A 10,037-nucleotide genomic window follows, 5' to 3' on the forward strand; every position below is an offset into this window, starting at 1 on the left:
TAAATGAAACACATCTTTAGTTAAATTAAATACTCCACATTTACAACTTCTCCTTATATATTTCTCATAAAATTAAAGAGAGGAAAAAACTTAATCTCAATGCTAATCATCATTCCTAAAGGCTTATGCCTTTGCCATGAAAAAAGAAACAAGTGAAGAATCACATAGATATTAAAATAGGGACGAACAAAGAAATAATATCATAAAAAGAGTAGAATTTTACCATGTGTGCCTGATGAATGTTGTTTGGTTCCATTTGAGCTCCAAATAAATAAAGAAAAGAAGGTCTGCAATTTTTTTCTCAAACACACAACACAGGTGTTTTGCTACTTTTTTTCTCAGCCAACTTTTATTTGTTAGATTTGAATTTGGATGATATGGACATAAATTTTTTACTACACTATATCTTCCGATTAATTAATATTTAGCACTTTCTCTATTTTATAGTAATTGAATCTTTGAGGCTTTTTTCATTTGGTCAAAGTTCAAAAGGGGTGTTTTAATTTTTGGAAAAATTAGCTAACTAGTCAAAATTTCAAACATAATTATTAAAAACAAAAAAACTTGGAAATAATCATTAAAGATGTCATTATAGCAATATTTTAAAAAATATAATGTATCCTAGTTTATTTTCTAATTATTTCACATTAATCACATGTTCTCTCATATATTTTTTATAGCAAATTATATATTTATAATTATCCTCCTAAAATACATTATATTTTCACTCCTCATCAATTCCACTTTCTCTCTGTTCATTAATTTTGTTCCCCTTCTTGTTCTTTCATATTTTTTGTTATGTTTTTTTTTTATTAAAATGGGAAAAAATCAAATAAAATATTTGCATCATATGCTCATTTAATTGGATAAATTTCTTTTGATTTGTATTTGTTGGGTTAATATAAGAAATTTTTAGTTTTGATTTGTATTTTCTTTGACCCTTTATATTTTTGTGTCCAATTTTTTTCAACTTCAGAATAGTTTAGTAAATTTTCTTTTGAGTTTGATTTTTTAAGTAGATCTCGTTATTACAGAGTAGGTTTTGTATTTTGGTGTTTACTTTTTTTCAATTTTAGTTAATATTTAATTTCATACTTAATTTTTGTTCATATTAGTATTGTCAGTTGTATTTTTTATATGTCAATTGTATTTCAGAATATTGTATTTATTTAAGTGAAATTATAGACGACTAAAATGATATATATTTTATTCATATAAGTATATATATGTTGTATTTTTTATATCTTAATTATATTTTTCAGCAATATTATATTTATTTAAGCATATTGTATCCATGTGCATTCAAATTAATCATTTTATATGCTATATTTAAATTCAGTTATCAAGTGTATTTGTATTCAAAATAAATGTATTTTGTATATCAATTATTTGTACTCATTTAATTTTATTTTTAGCTTTTGATTAAACAAAAAAATATATTCTAAACTGATTTTTATATTTTAAAAGTTGTATTGTATTCAAAAAGTTGTTTCCTAACTGTTGATTAAATTTATTATTCACTTTTATTTGTAACTTTCGATTTTAAAAAAAAAAAGTTGTATTCTAACCTAATTTGTATTCCAAAAATTAGTTTTTAGAAATTGTATTCTATAAGTTGTTATCTGTAACAAATTTGTGTTTCAATCAAACTTATACTCCAATCATTCAATATATAAATCATAAAATTCAATAATGTAGAATAGGGAAACATCATCAAAATTATATCCAAATAAATTTACATTCTAATAATCCAATACTTAATATTATCAAATTTGTATCCAAACTCATTTGTATTCCGATTATTCAATATACTATATCACAACATCAAAATTGTTTTTGAATAAAATTTCAAAGATGATACGAGATCGAGTTCCCTTTGGTGAAATGACTGATAAAGGATTTAAGAGGCGTAAGATTTAATGAAAGTGATTGGGAGTACATCTTTGAGAACATGGATCCTTTAGTGGCAATAGTGGCTGAGGTAGAAGATTAAGTCGAAATTCCTATTTGGGATCAAGACACAAGAGTTAACCATTTGCTCATGTTGCATAGGGACATTGATGGGGTTTTTGGATTCTATGATGATTGGATTGAACAAGTTGTTACGACGAGGATTTGAGAGAAAAGAACTAATTGGTTTTTATGTCTATCGGTTGAATGTGAACTTGACATGTTGAGTGATTGAGACAACATATAATATAAGAGAAAGTTTTGAGTGGAAAATCTTAATGTTCTTACATTTTCTCTTTTATTAACTTTATGAGAAATAAAAAAATATCAATTCAAGTTAAAAAAGGAAAGAACTTACAATTCAAATTAAATAAGAATAGAAATAAATATAGACAATTTCAAGAAGGAAAATGATTTATAATTCCTTTCCTCGTAGAGGTTGATGAAGGCAAGTCAAACTCTATAAAAGGTATAATAAGTTGAAGGGAAAAAAAGTGTTTTGGCAATAACATAAACCGAGAGAATCTTGTGTTGCTTTATCAATTGGAATAGGTGTTCGTGCAGCCGTTGTGATTGATAATAAAGACCTCCTTCCACATAACTCTTGCAATGAAATTCATACCCAGGCTTTTGGTATTTCGTCCTTGAGGTTGAACGATGGTGTCCAAAAAAGGTTCTAAACAAATACTATTCGCCGTCTAACATAAAATAACCATACGAACTTGACAAAACATGTACATAGTCCTCATATAAATCAAACCCGATCAACAGGTGACAAAAATGAAGTAGTCCAATATTGCAGTTTCCTTTAACATCAAATTTCTTTGGTAAAAGGTTTTGTAACTGTAATAGCACTGAATTTTCATATGCAATTTGATAATCACTGTTTGACGCAAATCTCTCCCATAGAATGCAGCCATGGTTGCTATCACGTCTCCATTGAACACTTTTTTTTTATAATCTAAATATTGAACTTTGTCTATCAAGATATTTAATAGAGTATTAATCCAAATTATTTTATACATCTATTTATCAAACTTTTTTATCCTTTGAACAATAAGGATACTTTGCAAAAGATCAAATCGATGAAATGACAATTATCACTTTTTATAACCAATTTTTTCTAGATATTCTATAACTAAAACTCAAACTAGAATCAGAAATCCAAAACATTTTGCAATAAAGTAGATTTAAATGAAACACATCTTTAGGTAAATTAAAGGGATAATGCTCAAGTACCCCCTCAACCTATGTCCGAAATCTCAGAGACACACTTATACTATACTAAGGTCTTATTACCCCTGAACTTATTTTATTAATAATTTATTACCCCTTTTCGACCTACGTGGCACTATCTTGTGGGCCCAACGATGATTAACTTTTTTTTTCAAACTAGTGCCACGTAGGCTAAAAAGGGGTAAAAAATTATTTATAAAATAAGTTCAGGGCGTAATAGGACCTTAGTATAGTGTAAGTGTGTCTCTGGGATTTCGGGCATAGCTTGAGGGGGTACTTGTGCATTATCCCTAAATTAAATACTCCACATTTACAACTTCCTTATATATTTCTCATAAAATTAAAGAGAAAAAAACTTTATCCCAATGCTAATAATCATTCCTTAAAGATTATGCCTTTTGCCATGTAAAAAAAACAAGTACAGAATCACATAGACATTAAAAATTGTAACGACCCACTTAGCCGTTTTAAAAATTTTAACCATTATTTCTATATTAACCATTTTATTAGATTTTATAAATAATTTAAGATTTATAAGAGTGAGTAACATGATTTATATATTTAATAAAAGATTATTTTATTGCTAATATTAATGAAAAAAAATAGAAAAATAAATAAATAAATAAAATAACAATAACAATAACAATAACAATAATAATAATAATAATAATAATAATAATAATAATAAAAGAAAGGGTAAAGTGCCCTAAACCGATGAAGCCTCAGGCGGCTGCAGTTGAAAAGACCGAACAAAACAAAAAAAAAAAATACACAGAAGAAGAGATACAAAGCAAGAAAGAAAGCAGTCCTCGCCTCGGGTGAGCCCAGAAGTCAAGCAAGAATCGACTTCACACACTAAGAATATCATCATTATCTGAGAAAGAGCTTAAAAGATCAAATAAGATGAAGGATTTTCCTTTTTTTCATACTACGACATTGACTAAGCTAAGAGAAGGAAAAGGAAGGGAGAAAAAAAAAGGGAAAAAGGAGGAGAAAAATTGATGTTCATCTTAAGGCGTCAAGGTAATTATTCTCATCCCTTCTATTAAATTTTTATGTAATTAGGAGTAAACTTTTAGGTTAAAAATCGTGTATAATTTATATTAATATATGAACTTGTGATTATGCATAGAAGTCATTATATATTAAATTGTTGTTGTTGTTATTGTTATTATTATTATTATTATTATTATTATTATTATTATTATATATTTGGTGTGGAAAGAATTGAATTTGAGACTTGGTGTCGGCTTACTAGATTAAGGACAAGTTATTGCTTCTATCGATAATTGTTATGGGGATTAGTTGTAAGTGTTGTAGAACTATATTGATAAAAATGGAAATAAAAATATATCATACAAATACATATTTTTAATACGTTAGCACATAAGGAATTGGAAACGGTAGTGTAAAGATAATACTATTATTATTTAACTATTAATTAGGTTTATATTATACATATGAACACCATTAGATTGCGATATTGGAAAAATTATGACTTAACCCTAGACTTGAAATTTATAAAATATGAGATTTGCATGTTAACTCAGATCAAGACTTTTGAACTTGACTATAATTTTGAGTGAGTTTTGGGTCTAAACTAGACACATAGTGATATAAGTCTTGTTAGTTTCAAAATCTTATTGTGATTATTATATTAATAGATTGCATTTATTTGGAAAATCAACGAAAGTGGCAGGCTCATGTGGCAGAGTGAATTCTTGATTATCCGAGGGAAGTGGATTTCTAAACTCTTGTTAAATGTATGGAATGCGTATATTTTCTTGTGGTATATGTTTGGGAGTAATGGGATTTAATAATGGATTGAATTGTCCACATTGATTAATTCTAATGATGACAAAGGGGTAGTAAAAGGCAACGTGATTAATTGTTTATGTATGATGTATTGAGAAAGGTTTGAAGGCTTGTTGAATCATTATTGATGTGATATCATGTTTGTGTTGATGTGAATTGTGCAATATTATAAAAATGGTCGTCTCCTCATTATTTGTGTGAACATGTTATTTGCATCATTCTGAGACATGGTTGTGACAATTGTTATGTGCATTGAGAAAGAATGAGAACTTAAAGAGGATGTACCATTTCGAGGGACATATCGCGCGCCACGATGGATACTATATTTAGAGGGACGTATCGCGCGCCATGATGGTTACTATTATCGAGAGTCGTTTCGTGCGCCGCGACAGATGCATGGATAAATATGTCCCCCATGGGTCCCAGAGTGAGAGACAGCAGATGTGTATCACTAGGTCAGATATGCATCATTATATTTGACATTGCATTCCATTTTATTGCACATACTTATCATTAGTGAACTTGATATTGTGTTTTGCTGATCTTGTGAATGTCTTTCTGTGGAACTTGTGATTGATGAATATTGATGCTTGTTGTTGAGGACATATAATTTGTTGAAGTGTTGTTGTTGAGGATATGTAATTGTTGAAGTGTTGTTGTTGAGGATATGTAATTTGTGAAAGTGTTATTGTGTAGGATATGTAATTTGTCAAAGTATGTTTTTTGAGGATATGTAATTTGTTGAAGTGTTAAAGTGTTGTTGTTGAGGATATATAATTTGTTGAAGTGTTGTTGTTGAGGACATGTAATTTGTCAAAGTGTTGTTGTTGAGCTATGTGCTATGTAAACTGTGAGTTGTTAGGTTGGGCTGATTTTTATGCAGGTTGTAGTTGTGGAGGTTCGATTGGGGTGATAGGAGTACCGGTATTTCATCCCCTTAGCTTGTGTTTAGGGATTTACTTGTTGAGTACCGTGTGGTTTGGTACTCACCCTTTGCTTCTACAAATTTTTGTAGGTTATGAGCCTATATTTTTATGGTACTTGTCATTCTCTTCTTTTCCGAGACTTCTTGAAGATTTGTGAGGTAGCTATTGTCGTCTCAGCAGACTTTCTTTCTCTTTAATTATGATCTTGTTCTATTCTAGAAACAAGTTCATTTGAGACTTGAGTTTTTATTTTGAATCAATTGTAATACTTTAGAAGCTTGTACACGTGACAATCTGATTCTGGAGGTATTTTTTAGTTGATTATAAAATTTTTACACTTTATTGTAACAATTGAATTTTAGGCTGACTTGTCTTGATGAGATAAGACCAGTATCATCGCATCTAATTTTGAGTCATAACAAAAATAGGGACGAACAATGAAATAATAACAAAAAAAGAGTAGAATTTTACTATGTGTGCCTGATGAATGTTGTTTGGTTCCATTTGAGCTCCAAGGCAGCACACAAATAAATAAAGAAAAGAAGGTTTGAAATTTTTTCTCAACACACAACACACAAATATTTTGCTACTTTTTTTTCTCCAACTTAAATTTGTTAGATTTGAATTTGGATGACTATTTACTACACTATATATTCCAACTAATTAATATTTAGTACTCCCCCAGTTTTATAGTAATTGAATTTTTGAGGCTTTTTTCATTTGATCAAAATTCAAAAAGGATGTTTTAATTTTTGGAAAAATTAGTTAACTAGTCAAAATTTCAAATATAATTGTTAAAACAACAACACTTAAAATAATTATTAAAGATGTCATTGTAGCAATATTTTAAAAAATATAATGTATCCTAGTTTAGTTTCTAATTTATTTCACATTAATCATATGTTCTCTCTCATATATTATTTTTATAGCAAATTATATATTTACTAGTTCCCGACACGTGCTTTGCACGTGAATATCACGTATATATATATATATATATATATATATCATCATTATTTCCCTAACATCACTATTATTTATTTATTTAAATTACTTCTATTTAAACGAAAGTATATTTTGCATAAATTATTCAAGTATTATCAAACTCATCATGTATTAATAGAAATTTTGTAATTAAATAACACTTAAAAGTATAATAACACAAAATTAAAGAATGATTCTGTTCATAACAATACAAAATAATACATAATTACATAAAAATATGGGTTGCATACCAATCCATTTTGGACAAACTTATCGTAACTCCAAAATGAAAAAGAAAAACATAAAATCATAATCTAACATAAGAAAGATACGAGGAAATGTATAAGTCATATCTTATACTGTTAAGTTTAACAGTTGAACTATATTCTAAGAAAACTTCTCTTTTAATTTCAGAATAAAACTATTTGTTCTTCTCCTTAGTTAGATTCTTAACGACTTGTATTAATATCATAAATCTAAGAAGAAGAAAAGAGAATAGTAGATGATAGAAAAGAAAAGAATGTGATGACCTAGGAAGCAATTAACCGGTATTTGTAGTGATATTTGATTGTCTTTTCACCTACCCAAAATTTTTAATGGTACACATTGAATCATGATAGATAAATTTATTTTAGTTTCAAAATTCAAAGAATCACAAAATTTGAAGAGTTTCATACATCATTGTTTCATTATAGATAAATTTATGTTAATCTCAAAATTCAAAGAATCACAAAATAGGGATATTGTACAAGTTCCCCCTTAACTTGTGCCCGAAATCTCAGAGACATACTTATACTATACTAAGATCCTATTACCTCCTTAACTTAATTTATTAATAATTTTCTACCCCTTTTTGGCCTACGTGACACTATCTTGTGGGCCCAACGCTGGTTGATTTTTTCTTTCAAACTAGTGTCACGTAGGTCGAAAAGAGATAGAAAATTACTTATAATGTAAGTTTAGCGGGGGTTATAGGACTTAGTATATTATAAGTGTGTCTCTAGAATTTTGGGCATAGGTTGAGGAGGTACTTGTGCATTTTCCCCACAAAATACGAAGAGTTTTATACGTTATTGTTTTCTGCTCTACTTTAAATCAATCTAATTAATTATAATTATAACGTCATAACAAAACATATTTTATAAGTAATTTTCTACCCTTTTTCGGCCTATGTGGCACTAACTTGAAAAAAAAGTCAACCAGTGTTGGGCCCACAAGATAGTGTCACGTAGTCCAAAAAAGGGGTAGAATTTTATTAATAAAATAAGTTTTGAGGGTTATTAGGACATTAATATAGTATAAGTCTGTATATGATATTTAAGACATAAGTTGAAGGGGTACTTATGCATTATCCCTAAATTATAAAATCATAGAAATATGCCGTCTTTTCCCCCCCTTAATAGTATTAATGAAACTAGAAAGTTGTGTTATTAAAGGGAGAAGGTTAGAAGCTTATCATTTGTACCACTCTATTACACGGAAAACCCCAAATTAACTAACATTATTCAATTGAGGGATATGAATGATAAGTATAAGTATATTAACGGTGGGGATATGAATAACTCTATATTAACGGTATTTGTATGATTAACTAATAAATGAAAGTTAAGGAATATTTCTAACTCTTTTCCATTTATTATACAATTACTTCACTTAATTGCATATATTCCACCATTTTATTGTTGCTGTTATTTATTTAGTATTCTCAGTATGGAAAAGAAATTAAAATATATTGATTTTCCCGCCTTTAAATTATGCTCTTTAATTTGATTAATAATTTACTTCACAAATATCTTATTTAAGAAATTTATTTAGGAAAAGAATGGGAAAACAGACTAGAAGAAGGAAATAAAGCTATTAGAAACTTTCTTCTTTTAAGAAACTTTGAGGATTTATTTTGGTAAGTAAGATTTAATCCAAATTAAAATAGGATTAGATAACTATATATAAATTACTCTCGTTAGTAATAGTAGGTCATAATATCTGCCCATCCAATTCATAATTAATTTTCAATGGTGGAATTATCGTGGGAGAGAGTCACAACTCTTTGGTCAAGGTAATTTCGGTGTCGTCTCGTTAGCTTCTACCTCCAATGCACTATTTGATGGCGTTACTCTTCCATCTCTTATTGCCGTCAAGTCTTGCAACTACAATGCTTCTCAATCGTTGAAAGAAGAAGAGGAATTTCCGAGCTCGTGTTGGACTACCGATCTTCTCTTGAACCATCCTTTTCTGCAGAATTATTTGTCCATAGTAGTCAACACAGCAAAGACAAGGAAGAAGAAAAGTGGTTCAAAGTCCCTTCTTCACAAACCAATGCGGAAGATAACATTCAAAGTTCGGCAATCATATATTCGTGAGACAATTGCCAGACCTGAAGGAAGTAGAGAACGCAACTTGTGGAAGGGTATTGGGTATTGACAAATAATAATGATCTGTAATGTATGTAAAGAAGTACGTGGCGTGGCTCTATAGGATTTATTTTGTATTGAGTTCTCAAAGGAGACATGTACATCAATATATAACTACTGCTAAGTTACAATACATGGAAAGGAACTGATTTCTAACTATTTAGCGTAGAATCAAGGGCTTAATAAAAACTTCCTATTTTACAAAGATTACAGAATCAAACCTAAAATGTCTCTACACCCAGTATCCCTTCTGCAAGTTTCATCCCTTGTTTTTGCTGTGTTGGCTATTTTGAATAAATTCTGCAGAAAAGAATGGTTCAAGAGCATGTCCGCATTCCAAAGCTAGCTGGGGATTTTTCCCAAGACATTTTTTTTCAAAAACCTTGAGACAACTTTGAATTCTTAAACTTCTGTTTCTCAAATCCGATTTTGTACAACAGATGATCATCATGTGCATCCCACATCGCTTTCCCTATAATAATCAGCTAATAGATTATCCCAAGTTAGTTGAATCAAGATGTATATCAACCCAATTTTAACAATGCGAGAGAAGCTAAAACATACAAGTCCAACGGTTGAATTATTAATAAAGATAAAGTCGAATAACAATGTAAAAGCAACACTATCTCCGAAGAACTGGTGTTACATTGTCATGAGCAACACTATAAGGACGATAAATTCACAAACTAGATTGTAGTTAACATCAGTAACGTTT

This window comes from Solanum lycopersicum, chromosome 6, assembly GCF_036512215.1.
Source record: "Solanum lycopersicum chromosome 6, SLM_r2.1".
Classification (NCBI taxonomy): Eukaryota; Viridiplantae; Streptophyta; class Magnoliopsida; order Solanales; family Solanaceae; genus Solanum; species Solanum lycopersicum.